Source organism: Octopus sinensis, linkage group LG16 (genome assembly GCF_006345805.1).
Source record: "Octopus sinensis linkage group LG16, ASM634580v1, whole genome shotgun sequence".
Taxonomy (NCBI): domain Eukaryota; kingdom Metazoa; phylum Mollusca; class Cephalopoda; order Octopoda; family Octopodidae; genus Octopus; species Octopus sinensis.
The window spans coordinates 34,537,537-34,552,553 of NC_043012.1; positions in this window are offsets into that span (position 1 = coordinate 34,537,537).

Sequence of the window (15,017 nt, forward strand, 5' to 3'; positions counted from 1 at the left end):
CTGTAGAAGCTCCTTCTATATAATAATATATATATATATATATATATATATGGTATGTATATATGTATGTATAGTATGTATGTATATATATGTATATATATGTATATGTATATATATATGTATATCTATATATGTATATATATATGTATATATATGTATATATATATATATAATATATATATATATATATATGTATATATATATGTATATATATATATGTTTGTGTGTACGTGTTATATATGTTTTATATCCAAGTTATATATATCAATATATATATTTATGTTTAAATACGTATTATATCTATCTATCTATCTATCTATCTATATCTATCTATCTATCTATCTATCTATCTATCTACTATCTATCTATCTTCTCTCTCTCTCTCTCTCTCTCTCTCTCTCTCTATATATATATATATATATATATACACTCACACAGGCACACACATAGTTTCCTTCCCAAATGTATAGTACCAGCCTATGGTGTCAGTAATCCATTGTTACATTGCACCCAAGTCAGATTGCCGGAAAAACCTATAGCATCTAAGATCCGCTCTTAGGAGACGTTCTTTTTATCGCAAGCTACAGTTTAATATCGTCTGCATATTCTAATACAGCAATACACTTTGAGTTGGCATTTATTTCGTTAATATATGCAATAAACAACATAGAACACAGAAAAAATCCCTGCAGCACCTCAGATGAGTGTAGAATGCTCTCTTGGTATCCTGACTACTTCTTTTTATTGAGAACTAGAGAGATGTTTTTGTTTCACTTTTAACACGTAATACTGAAATAGTGGAGAAGATATGATATTGCTGTGGGCTCGCCCTAGGCAAGAAGTTAAATATCTTTTTTGCCCATGACACTCCATGGACCCTAAGTAAGGCATGTGTAAAATTTGAATGAAATTGGTTCTGTAATTCTCAAGTTTTAGGGAATCAGAGTGGAGAAGGCATGATATTGCTGTGGGCCTGCCATAGGCAAAAAGTTAAAACTCTTTTTGCCCCTGACACTCCATGGGCCCTAAGTAAGGTATGTTTAAAATTTGAATGAAATTGGTTGTGTAGTTCTCAAGCTTTAGGGATTCACACAGACAGACAGATAGACACATTCTCAGTTTTATATATATATAGATGAAGAATTGCAACAAGTTATAAAGATTAAGCCTCATGCACACTGCAGAGAGCTTCGACATAACTCGTTTATGCGATATAGAATGAAGTCATGATCAAGAAACTTGGGGAGCTGGTTACAACAGCTGGAGTTAGGGATGATTCCAAATTATGAGGGTCGAATAAGATTATGAGAGTTTCAGAAATTCCAAAGTGCCTTTTGTAATGTAATTCGTGCGACTGACAACACAATAATGCATTTTTCATTTTAAATATGTTCTGACGGATTCGAACTTGACTATACTGATGACTGTTGTATTTCGTTTATTGTGTAGTTGTAACACACGCAATTCCTTGATGTAAGGGGACTTTGCACTGGATTAATGAAATTAAACAAACACGGGTACATACGCACCATCAAATAATTAACCTTTTTAGTGTGTGTGTGTAAAAGACGAAGACGGGTGTATAAACAACAAATAGGTGTATTAGTTTAACGCTCGGGAATCTGAGAAGGTCTTTTACGTTTCGAGCTTACTCTCTTCAAAAGAATGGAACACGAGGAAATAAACAGAGAGAGAATAAAAAAAAAAAACGTTTGGAGCTAGCGGCCAATAATAAAACTAAACCACGGCATCTGAGTATTTGTGTTTGTATGTCTGTGGGAGTAGGATGCTTTAAATAACTTTCATGTCTCTTGTATAATTGTTTCAATATAAAGATTATCGGAGCAGCTCTTTTGCCAAAGGATTGCACAAAAACCGAGGTTTACCGTAATGAAATAATCTTTAGGAAAAAAAAATCTTTACTCTTCTTCAGTCTGGCTATTAAGTACATAATATTCAGGCAATGCTTTGTTATTGATCTTTAGCATTATCATGTTGCGTCAGGAATTACTTTAGTTCAGAAGTATTCTACTTCATATTGGGATTCTTGCATCATCTCTTACTGTTTTCACTATTGTAGCTGTGTTGCTGATAAACCAATGCTATTTGTGTTACTTCAGATTTTCATGAATTCGGCTGTGGTATTTGATCCTGCCTTTAGTATTAGTGCTACTGGTATTTGGACGTTTAACCCTTTGAGCCCTGACCTTCTGAACCTTATTTGACTTCCAGATGCACTCCACCGGTAGAGCGGTGCTACGGTATAAAGAAAAAGGCGGCGAGCTGGCAGAATCGTTAGCACGACGGGCGAAATGCTTAGCGGTATTTCGTCTGCCGCTACGTTGTGAGTTCAAATTCCGCCGAGGTCGACTTTGCCTTTCATCCTGTTTGGGTCGATTAAATAAGTACCAGTTACGCACTGGAGTCGATGTAATCGACTTAATCCGTTTGTCTGTCCTTGCTTGTCCTCTCTGTGTTTAGCTCCTTTTGGGTAGTAAAGAAATAGGTATAGAGAAAAACATGCCATCAACCGGTAAACCGGTGTTACGGAACCAAAGGGTTAATAACTGATACTAATTATCGTTTGTACTTTCTCATTACGGTATTTCTAATCATTGTATTTATAATATGTGCTCCTGCTATAGGGACGTTGTTTAATTTGCTGTAATTATTAACGTCTACAGTTTTATCCTTATAAGTTTTGTAGAGGCATTGTGAAATAACTTTTACACACAACTAGGAACAGTTAATATGTCTAAGGATCAAACATACTAGCTGCCTACATAGCTAGCTAAGCACGTATGTACGTACTTACTTACCTACCTACATACTTATTTACCTATCGATTTCGTGATCGCAGCCCAAAAATATCAACAAAGTAGTAATTATTCAATCAAATCCTTCTCAGTTTCATTCGCTAAAACCAGAGACTGTATTGATTACATTATTGGAAATATTTCCTTTACCTTTATTCTTTTTTATAACTCTGATATTATACGGTAAACATTCAGTAATAAAGGGCTACTTGAACTCTCTTATATAGTCTGCGCTCGGCCATAAAAACCGCTCGCGAAATTGACAATGTTTTTCAATATCATGAAACTTTCAAAACAAAACAAAACAGAAAATATACAAAGGTAATCAAATTTGCCGTTCATCCAACAACCTATTTGGTGTTTCAGTTCATTGCATTATGTGAATCAACAACCCTAAAACAGGAGCACATCTCTCTCTATATAAACGACAAAATGTCTGTGTGTGTGTCCTTTATACAAATCCACAATTTTTCAGTTAGAGGGCTCGAACTTTCTATGGTTATTTAAAACCGTCCAAGGGTGGTCGTGCACATCCTTACATTTCCCCAGTCACCCCGCAAAGTCATTAAAAAATCAATAGAAGTGACTTTTTTGTGAATTTTCTATCCAAAACCCGATCAAAATGCCTGAAACTTGATATGCCAATTGAATGCCAGCTAGCTGTATGTGATTGGTCGGAGATTTGGACAGTACTCGCGTGTATGTGTGCACGCATGCAGCTGTATATGCATGCACTAGCACTATATCCCGGCGTTGCCGGGTCATAGTGCTAGTATTACAATAAAAAGATTACAAATTCCTTGATGAAACAGTACAAACGATATTTGGATTTAGAAGGCGCAAACCTCCTCGAAAATATTTTACTTCAGTGATACGGTACACAGAAAACTTCAAGTTCTGGATCTTCGTTGGTATATTAATATCTTAAGGCGGCGAGCTGGCAGAAAAGTTAGCACATCGGGCGAAATGCCTAGCGGTATTTCGTCTGCCGCTACGTTCTGACTTCAAATTCCGCCGAGGTCGACTTTGTCTTTCATCCTTTCGGGGTCGATTAAATAAGTACCAGTTACGCATTGGGGTCGATATAATCGACTTAATATGTTTGACTCTCCTTGTTTGTCCTCTCTATGTTTAGCCCCTTGTGGGTAGTAAAGAAATAGGTATATTAATATTTTCACACTTGGAAATATAAAGTCAATATGCAAAAAAGGCACATTGTGATGTTGCAAAAAGTAGCTTTAAAATACTCACAATACGGGTATCAAACGAATAATTACTAAGTTCGATACCTGTGTTGTGGGTATTTTTAGAAATATATCCACTGAGTTTCACAGCAAATATGTGTGCGCGAGTATATATATAATATATATATATATATATATATATGAATGATATAGCAGTACGCCTATAAGTGTTAAATATGGTGTATTGTGGTCTAATCAGAGGTACAAATCAAGAAATACTCAATAAATTGTTAACAATAAGGTAGGACATGAAACGGTAAAATTAAATTTTGGAACTGATATAAGATATTTCGAAAAAATACAGAATAAAAATGGCCTCTAAGGCAGGCACCTGATCATATGAGGAAGCTTAAGGCAGCACGTCATCAAAAACTTTGATACTAAGAAATAGGGCTGAAAACCGTACTTCTTTGACTAACATACAGAGAGAGAGGGGGAGAGGGAGAGGGAGAGGGAGGGAGAGAGAGAGAGAGAGAGGTGGCGAGAAACAATTTACTGGTGTTTGGAGGCCAAGGATATTGATTTCTGAGTTGCCTTTTTAATTTCAGGTCTTTTCGAGGGGAAGTTTAAGTGACCGTCTCGTTCGACTTACTAGAAACAGTAATTAAATCTCTCTGAATTAAAACGCAACTTTTAAAAAGGGATACAACTGATACGTCAGAGAGATAGAGAGAGAAAGGAAGAGAGTGATGAGAGAGAAAGAGATAGAGGGAAAGAGAGAGAGAGAAACGAGGGAGAGAGAAAAAAGGGAGAGAGAGAGCGAGCGAGAGAGCGAGTCGATTTAATGACAATATGTGTTATTTAGGCAAATAACGATCCCTAACTAAATAGCACAAGTCCTTTTGCTCGACATCCTGACGATCATGGCATGACGATATCATCCCCCTATCTTTCTCACCCCACCACATCAATGTGCCCATTAACGTTAACGCTTAAAATCACATTAGTAACTTGCTCAAACAGCCACATGTGGCGGTGTCAATCCAACATTTAATCAGCAAATCAATTTGATGCAGAAGTCAATCATATGCAGAAGTATGCAGGGCGAAGTTACTTCGCATCATGTCAGCTCTGATTGGACAGTTTTGTGATGAAAGGAGTTCGAGTCATGATTATCTTTTTCTCTTTCTTCAGGGATTTAACTTATATAGAACTACATTGATCAAAACATCTTTATTTTCTTAAGAGAATGACACCAGGAGAATTTGTCTGCTTTTTCTAACAGGCCGTGAGACGATGGAAGGACGGCGTCCTCTGCGGCTAGTGGTGATTTCACAGGAACAGAAAGGTGTCGGTTGAAATATAATTATGTAGTTACATATTTCTGTATTTCATGATCAAATCCAACCAGATTTTACTCTGCCGTTCTTCCACCTGGCAACACTGAGAAATTATGTAGCGTTAATCTGCTGGGGAAATTCAGTCGACTTCTTTCGTATTTCCACGACTGATTTTCTGTCTATTTCGAAATATCGAATTCGTAGACATTATAAAGAAAGACATTATCACGTGATTACGGTGTTTTAATATGGTTCCAAATACTCGCCCCTTCATCAAGTGATTTCTGGCTCGGCTCTAGCTGAGCTGTTCCTTCTAAGTGTGCGGAAACGCGCGCACGCACACACACACACACACACACACACACACACACACACACACACGCATTCACTCACTCACTCTCCTGTATACATATTCGTCCAAACATATGTGTAATATATATATTTATAACACTACTAAATGTGTTGAGTGTCCTTTTCTTTCGTTTGTCCACTCACTCGAGTATATATATATATATATATATACATATATATATATATATAAACAGAGAGAGACAGAGAGAGATAGAGAGAGAGAGGGAGAGAGAGAGGGAGAGGGAGCGAGACAATGAGAAAGAGAGAGAGAGAGAGAGAGAGAGAGAGAGAGAGAGAGAGAGAGAGAGAGAGAGAGAGAGAGAGAGAGAGAGGGACTTCTAAAAGACGTCAAACTGATAAACTGATGCTCTGAGGATGTATTATCGATTTCTTTGCTAAAGTCATGAGTGTTTTGGATTAGTGTGTGTGTGTCATATGTGCATGTACATATTCACACACACGCGCGCGCATATATATATATATATATATATATCTATATATATATATACTAGCAGAGATAACCGGCGTTGCCCGTGTTACATACAATTGAAGAATTAGACTTTTCTGTTAATAATTTCTGTAATGAACTGTAATATCTATGTTTCGAATTTCATCAAAATTGCAGATGAGGGTTATTTCCCTCTTTACACACCCAAATAAAATTGTAATCGTACAACATGTATCCCATACTACTGATTTTTATGTGCATATTCCAAAATTCCAGTCTTATTGAACCTGTTAAAAAGATCTTGCTCCTGAAAAATGAAGGTCATGGAGCTCTAAAATGTGAGAGTTAAGGCCCCTGTTGGGGGTGGGCATCTTAATATCAACCAGAGAAGTTGAATTGTTGAAAATCGTTTTAACTTGGGTCTTATATCTATTGTTTGAATTTCTTTGAAATAGGAAATATATGTTCACTGGGTTTGTAAAACCAAAAGACGAATGATCACAATAAGCAGTCAGCTACCCTACCCTAGTCGTTACCACTCCCAATGTAGGATTCCTCACCATCCAGGTGACAGGCACAGCCGTAAGATGCATTACGAATCTATAGCAATTGAAAGGGCGTGACCCAACTGAAATGAACAGTAACAACTATGTGACGTGAGGGCTAAGAAGAAATGAAAGTTGGAGTTTGCAAATGACCACTATACTGAAATGTAATTGGAGAGAATAAATTTACAATCTATAAATGTCTTTGAATATCCAGTCACTCATCTGGGAAGGCCTTGTAATCAATGTTACCATCTGGGGACTATGTGTGACCCAGTGGTAATAAAAAGACTGAAAGGAGGTCTGCAATCAAATAACTTTACTCAACACTTTGCAATTGAATCAGTGGAGGCAAAGATGCCTCTCATTTACTTGACAATTTATGCAGCACATTGCAGAAATCACAATCTCAGTGTATGTCAAAGCAAACTCTTACACTATTGTACCATTGATTTACAAATAATGCTCATCTTTTATGCTCGGGTAACCCTACAGCTTCCAAGAGCACAACTGTATTCGTTTTTGCTTAGATAAAATGACAAAATTGTGGGTGTTAAGTACCCATGGAGGGGTCTTTCTAACTTGTAAGAAGATGAAATTTTATAAATATTACTTCATTTGTGTCTAATATCTATGGTTAAAATTTCATCAACAGCAAAAATATATGAATTGTCATGGGGGTTATGGCCCTTATGCATAGAATATAATTTCCAAATTTCATAAAGATCCATTCAATACTAGTTTTGGATCAAAAAAAAATGGCTAAAATTTGGGAGTTAAGGCCCCCATTAGGGTCTGTTACATAAATATATATATATATATATATATATATATATTAGATATAGAAGCCTGGTACTTATTCTATTAGTTTGTTCTTGTGAAACCAGTAAGTTATGGGGATGTTAATAAATGAACAGCAGTTGTGAAGCAGTGATGGGGCGAAATACAGAGACAAAGACGCACACATACACTTACATATATATACGATTTATTTGTTTCAGTTCCTGTCAACGAAATCCATATATATACATATATATATATATATTATATATATATAGATATATATATATATATATATATATGTGTGTGTGTGTACGTACACACACACACACACACACAATATAAATTGATAGATACAACTGAATGGGCAACAAAAATATGAGACACCGCCTAGTGCTTTTTTAATTTTGATAAGCCTGATACTTATTCTATCAGTTTCTTCTTGTGAAACCAATAAGTTATGGGGATGTAAATAAACGAACACCAGTTGTGAAGCAGTGATCAGGGCGAAATACAAGGACACACACATAGACTTACATATATATATATATATACATATATATACAATTGATTTCTTTCAGTTTGTGTCTACAAAATCCTGAGGGTATAGCAGAAGACACATGCCAAGTTACTACACAGTGGGTCTGAACTGAGAACCATGTGTTTTGGAACCAAGTTTGTTACCACACAGCCACACTTCCACCTATGTATGTGTGTGTATGTGGGTGTGTGTGCATGTGTGTGTATGTGTGTGTGGGTATATATATATATATGTATGCATGTATATATGTGTATATATATGTGTATATATATGTGTACATATTACATGTACATCTATATATATATATATATATATATATATATATATATACGTCTACACATACATGTATATATATATATATATACATCCATATATACATGTATATATATATCTATCCATATATATACAGCTATATATATACATCTATATGTATACATCTCTCTCTCTCTCTATATATATATATATATATACACATGTAAATTTATATTTAAAATTATAAGGGTGAAAAATTGAATATTAATTTGATTGATATGAATTGAAAACCAGTGGTGTAGCATATAAGAGCATAGCGGATCTTCTTCTAGCAAAATGGATTTCCACTGTTAATGGTTCATCCCTGTTATATAATAGTTTCACTTTAATAGTTTCAGTATTAAAGTGAATGCATGTGACATTACAATAGAATGATGTTTTTGTTTCACTTTTAACACGTAATACTGAAATAGTGGAGAAGATATGATATTGCTGTGGGCTCGCCCTAGGCAAGAAGTTAAAATTCTTTTGCCCACGACACTACATGGACCCTAAGTAAGGCATGTGTAAAATTTGAATGAAATTGGTTGTGTAGTTCTCACAGACAGGGATTCACACAGACAGACACACACACATTCTCAGTTATATATATATATATATATATATATATATATATATATATATATATGTGTGTGTGTGTGTGTGGTGTGTGTGTGTGTGTGTGTGTGTATGTATATAAAGGGACAGTTTACGAAAAAAATCAAAAGACGAAGACAGGTGGTGTACAAAACAAACAGATGTATTAGTATAGCGCTCTTTTACGTTTCGAGCCTACGCTCTTCTACAGAAAGTGACACAGAAAAAACAAGGAGAGAAACAAGGAGAGAAAAAATTGTGTGTAGTGGCTAACGATCTATCATAAGCACTCTCACACATTTACCACTTATACATCATGTTTGAAACACGTCTATAATAATATTATACCTTTCATTAGACTCTATAACACGTTGCCTGATTTATGACAAACATAAAACGATAGACACATTAAGAGAAACGGTCACACATACACACACACACAAACAGAAACACACACATACACGCACACATTCGCGCGCACGCAACCATCATCATCATCACCAACTCTAAAACTCTAATTCTAATCTAAATAGGTAAATATCGATAATACACACACACACACATATATATGCATATATACACACCCCACCTCTCACATATACGTTTATTTATCTACTAGTAAGAAAAACAGCAATAATATGAATCAATATTTACACGGTTCAGGTAAGTACCAGTCTGTTTTTGAAAGTTTGAACACAATATTTTCATTTATTCCGCGTGCATCATTGGAAGGAGTCGAGTGCTTGCATAAGGCGCAATGTAACAGAGTTGCTCAATTGCGTTCCTGCACGCTGAATCTGAATCGAGCCGAGGTCACCTGTACTGTTTATTTTCTCCGGGTTCGGTAAATAAAGGATCAATCTCATCATGTGGACGATTTTTCTTTCTCACTATCCTCCCCGCGCTCTCTCTCTCTCTTTTTTTTTCTTTCGCTGTGAACTGTACATATAATCCAGAAGTCCAACGTTATCACGCTAGTTCGGACAGACTTTCGATAAGGGTACATGTGTCAGAATAATCTGGCGTTTACGCATAAATTGCGGACTGACGGTACCATCTTCCGGTGAAGCTTCGAAGTCACAGTTGTTAAAATCAACGCACACACACACACACACACACACACACACACACACACACACACATATATACACACACACATGCTTTTAAAAATAAAAAAAAATCCTAAAAATATCTATATAGATAGTATGAGATGCGTAATTCGATATTCTTAAACTAAAATATTCAATTTGTTACAGCCATATATATATATATATATATATATAATATATATTATATATATATATTACATACATATATATATATATATACATACATATATATATATATATTATATATATAATATATATTATATATATATATATATATATATATACATACATATATATACATACATATATATGTGTATATATATATATACATAAACATATATACATATATTTATATATTGAAAGTGTGTGTATATATGTATATATATATATATATATATATATATATACATACACATATACTTGTGCATGTTATGAGTATGTCTTCATTAACTACATTCAACTGCATCAATATCCATCTGAAGGTATGCAGTGTACCAACGTAACGATATCAATATCAATAATATCCCTTATGTATAATTAATTTAAATCTAATTACTCAGCTAACACAGCTAAATACTACTAACACATCAAAACCTTACAAAGTTCAGAAGCTTTATAAAATTATATCTAAAATATGTAATTAAATTATTACGTGAGATATTTGATAGCTACTCCAGTAGCGATAAGTATTACGGTTGCTTAATAAATCAATCAATTACTTAGCCGTACTTATCCGTTTATTTAGCTTAACATGTGTGTATTGGTATGATGTTCAACAAGTAGTATAGCACTAGATCAGTTAAGAGAGTCTATATATATTATATATAATATATATATATATATATATATATATATATATATATATATATATCCTTTGATAATATCATTGCCAACAACGTACGTTACGACAAAATCACGCATCCAAACTCTATCCCACATTTAACCTGCATTTATTGGAATTCCCTCAACTTTCCACTTCCCACTGGAATAATCTTGCCTCTCAAAGGCTTTGATTTATAGAGTCACCATAACACCTCCCGATGATATTATGAAACTTACTTGGAAAAACAGTCAGTGATATCAACGGAAGGTTTACGAAACCCATGCATTTCTTCAGCTGGAGGAACAAGGAAACTATATTTTCCTGTCCCGAAAGGCGGCGAGCTGGCAGAAACGTTAGCACGCCGGGCGAAATGCGTAGCCGTATTTTCGTCTGTCGTTACGTTCTGAGTTCAAATTCTGCCGAGGTCGACTTTGCCTTTCATCCTTTCGGGGTCGATAAATTAAGTACCAGTTCACTGGGGTCGATGTAATCAACTTAACCCGTTTGCCTGTCCTTGTTTGTCCCCTCTGTGTTCAGCCCCTTGTGGGTAGTAAAGAAATATATATTTTCCTGTCCCGTTTCATTTGGGTACTGAAGGTCAAAGAAATCAATTCCCTCACCATCATATGAAGTATTGCTCGCAGAAACTGTATATTCTGTAACACAGTGAATTTCCTACAAAAAAAAAAACACGAGAGAAAGAAATGAAAAAAATACGCTGTAGCTATTGAAGAACTTGAAACTTTTGATAACATGGAAAGGCAAACTTAGCACTTGTTGGCTCATGCACAATTACCGGATATGCAATTGCTATTTACTGCTGTGAAATTATTTCTTCCTACATGTTATTGCGGTAATTCACCACCACTCGGTTAAATTATACCACGCAGCTACGCTTGACACGGAAACTGATACCTAACCTGACACCACAGCGCCGTATCAGCCATTAGCGTCACTGAACTCTCAAACTTTACAGATTGCCGATTCTCTTTACCGCAGAGAACAATGTAGAAGAATCAGCTGGTGCAGGTATTTTGCTAAAGTGTGCCCATGACCTGGATTGATCAACAGAGGCTCAAAAATAACCAGTTTGAAGCTATCTTTAAATTATCTTAATTCCGACTCTGTACTTCCGTGAATGTAGACGCTTATCTGGGCGTACGAAACTTTAGAAACCTTAATGTGGAGTCGAGTCAGCTTGCTTTGGAATACACATCCAGTTTAATGTATTCGGTTTTACTTTCTTTTATTGTCAATGTACTTCATTGAAGTACGGTCCATTTTTTGGCGGCCTCTTTTTGCTGACCTGCTGAAACAAACTGAAGTCAATTGTCAAGGGAGGCGAATACAAACATCGAGATGCGTGCGCGCACACAGACATACTATATACATACATAGATACGTATATAATGTCTATCCTTGGAGAAATTTAAACCTCAAGCATTCCAACATCCCCCGTATGAATCGATTTTGAACACCAAATTGGCCTCAGTCACAATCTACGGCCAACGTAACTCCTGTTAACAATTGAAATACACTCGCTTTCACCTGTACTGTTTATTTTCTTCGGGTTCGGTAAATAAAGAATCAATCTCGTTGTGTGGCCGATTTTTCTTTCTCATTATCCTCCCCGCTCTCTCTCTCTCTTTCGCTGTGAACTGTATATATAATCCAGAAGTCCAACCTTATCCCGCTAATTCGGACAGACTTTCGCTAAGGGTACATGTGTCAGAATAATCAGAGCCCATATCCTTAGGTGAACCAGGTACCACAAGAGCACAAAATAACTGACAGAAAACTTTGGTCCCAAATTTTACTTTCTATTCAAAAGAATTATTTGAATTTCAGATCAAAGAAAATTAATTTTAGATCCACTTCCCTCATCAACGAAAATTTTGTCAAGTCAAACAAATACTTCTGACGAATTTTTTTCTCATTTGGGATCTATTAACACTTACTGGTAACTAATATGGTCTTTGGTAAAGAATGCAATAAAGTGGAATCGGCGTCATTGTGGAGAAAGGAACAGTTTTTATCATGGATGATCATTTTACAGATTGTACCCCGAGGAAACTTAAATTAACTGTAAACGACTTTAGCCGAATAAATATTAGTATTATGCTACATACGTTGTATTGGGGAGCTTTCTGATCTTTGCTCTTTCTGAGTGTACGTCCTTGGGCATTTGCGAGCTGGCAGAAACGTTAGCACGCCGGGCGAGGTGCGTAACCGTATTTCGTCTGCCGTTACGTTCTGAGTTCAAATTCCGCCGAGGTCGACTTTACCTTTCATCCTTTCGGGGTCGATAAATTAAGTACCAGTTACGCACTGGAATCGACATAATCGACTCAATCCGTCTGTCTGTCCTTGTTTGTCCTCTCTGTGTTTAGCCCCTTGTGGGTAGTAAAGAAATATATACGTATATAAATATATGCTAATTATTTATGCACAAGTACTCGCACATACATACACACAGACATATGTAAACTGGTACGAATTCGATGCAACTTGCATAAAGGATTAGTCAATACAATATCACAAGATATAATATAATAACCAATCTAGCAAATATATTTGATAGAAACTCACGTTGCGTTGATGTATTCTAGTGATTTTGCTACGAATTATTTTATGATTAAATTTTAAAGCCACTTCCCTCATCAATACTGCACGGAAATGGCTCTTTTCGTGAGTGGTTGGTTTCCCCTTTAGTATTCTATGATGCACAGTTGCATTCATTTTATTACCTCAATTTCTATATGTGCATATGTATGTATACGCACATAGCACACATGCATACATACATACACACACACACATTCACACACGTACACACAAACACTCAGACACAGACACACGCACACGCACATTCACAATATATGTGTGCGTACGTGAAGGTATCTGAGGGAATGTGCGAGTACGTTTTCATGAGAGTAAGGGTGTAATTATACAGTCTTTTTAAAATTCCAGCATATATATATATACTGAAAATAAGCAACAAGGATATCCAAGGTAGTGTAGTACAATCGTTTCATGCTACTTCATTTTATTAAACGCTGTATGAAGCAGCATGAAACGATTGTACTACACTACCTTGGATATCCTTGTTGCTTATTTTGAGTATAATCACCCCATTTGATTTATATGGATAATACCATACGAAATTCTGGTGCCTTTAACTTAAGTACCATATTCATCTGAATCTAAATTTTGCTGAACTTATATATATATATATATATAATATATATATATATATATATATATATATATATATATATATATAATATATATATATATATATATATATATATATACATACACACACATGTGTGTGTGCGTGTTTGTGCGTGTCCGTGTCTGTGTATGTGTGTTTGTGTGTTTGTGTGTGTGTTTGTGTGTGTGTGTGTGTGTGTGTGTGAGTATGTGTGCGTGTATGTAATTACATATGTAAATCTAAGAATATGTAACGTTAAATAGGAGTAGGGTGTGTCAGGGAGGGACGAGATATTCAGTAGAATCCCGCCAATTCCTTTCAGGTGCAGTTCCTCTGCCACTGGCTACCACCTACATCAGCTTCTGATTCTATTAACTTCTTACATAGTCCAGTGGATTGTCGCCTGGTCAACGGCATTGGCAAGTGTGGCTAATTCAGATAAACGGGAACTGATAGATAGATGTGAGTTCAAGTCCATTAGGAAGCCTTCCACTATTTCAGTCCAAAAACTTTTTAGTCCAATGTTTATATAGCTCAACGCGTCCAGCTGGCAGAATCGCTAGTATGCCGGGAATAATGCTTAGCGGCATTTTGTCCGTTTTTACGTCCTCAGTTCAAATTCCGCCAAAGTTGACTTTGACATTCATCGTTTCGAGATCGATAAAATATATACTATTTGAGTACTGGACTCGATGTAATCGACTTACCCCTCCTTCGGAATTGATAGCTTTGTGCCAAAATTTCAAACCATTATTTATATAGCTTTATTTGCTTCCATGCTTAGTATTCTCAGAAACAACTGTTTCATATTCTAGAAGTTTCTAAATTCTTATGAGATCAACAAAACACACGCACAAATTCAACAAAACACACACACAAATTCTCATGCGCACCCAATTCGCACCCAAAGTGAAAGTAGAACGATGCTGTTTTTAAGACAAACTGCGGCATTAACCCCCCCCCCACCAAGATCAACTC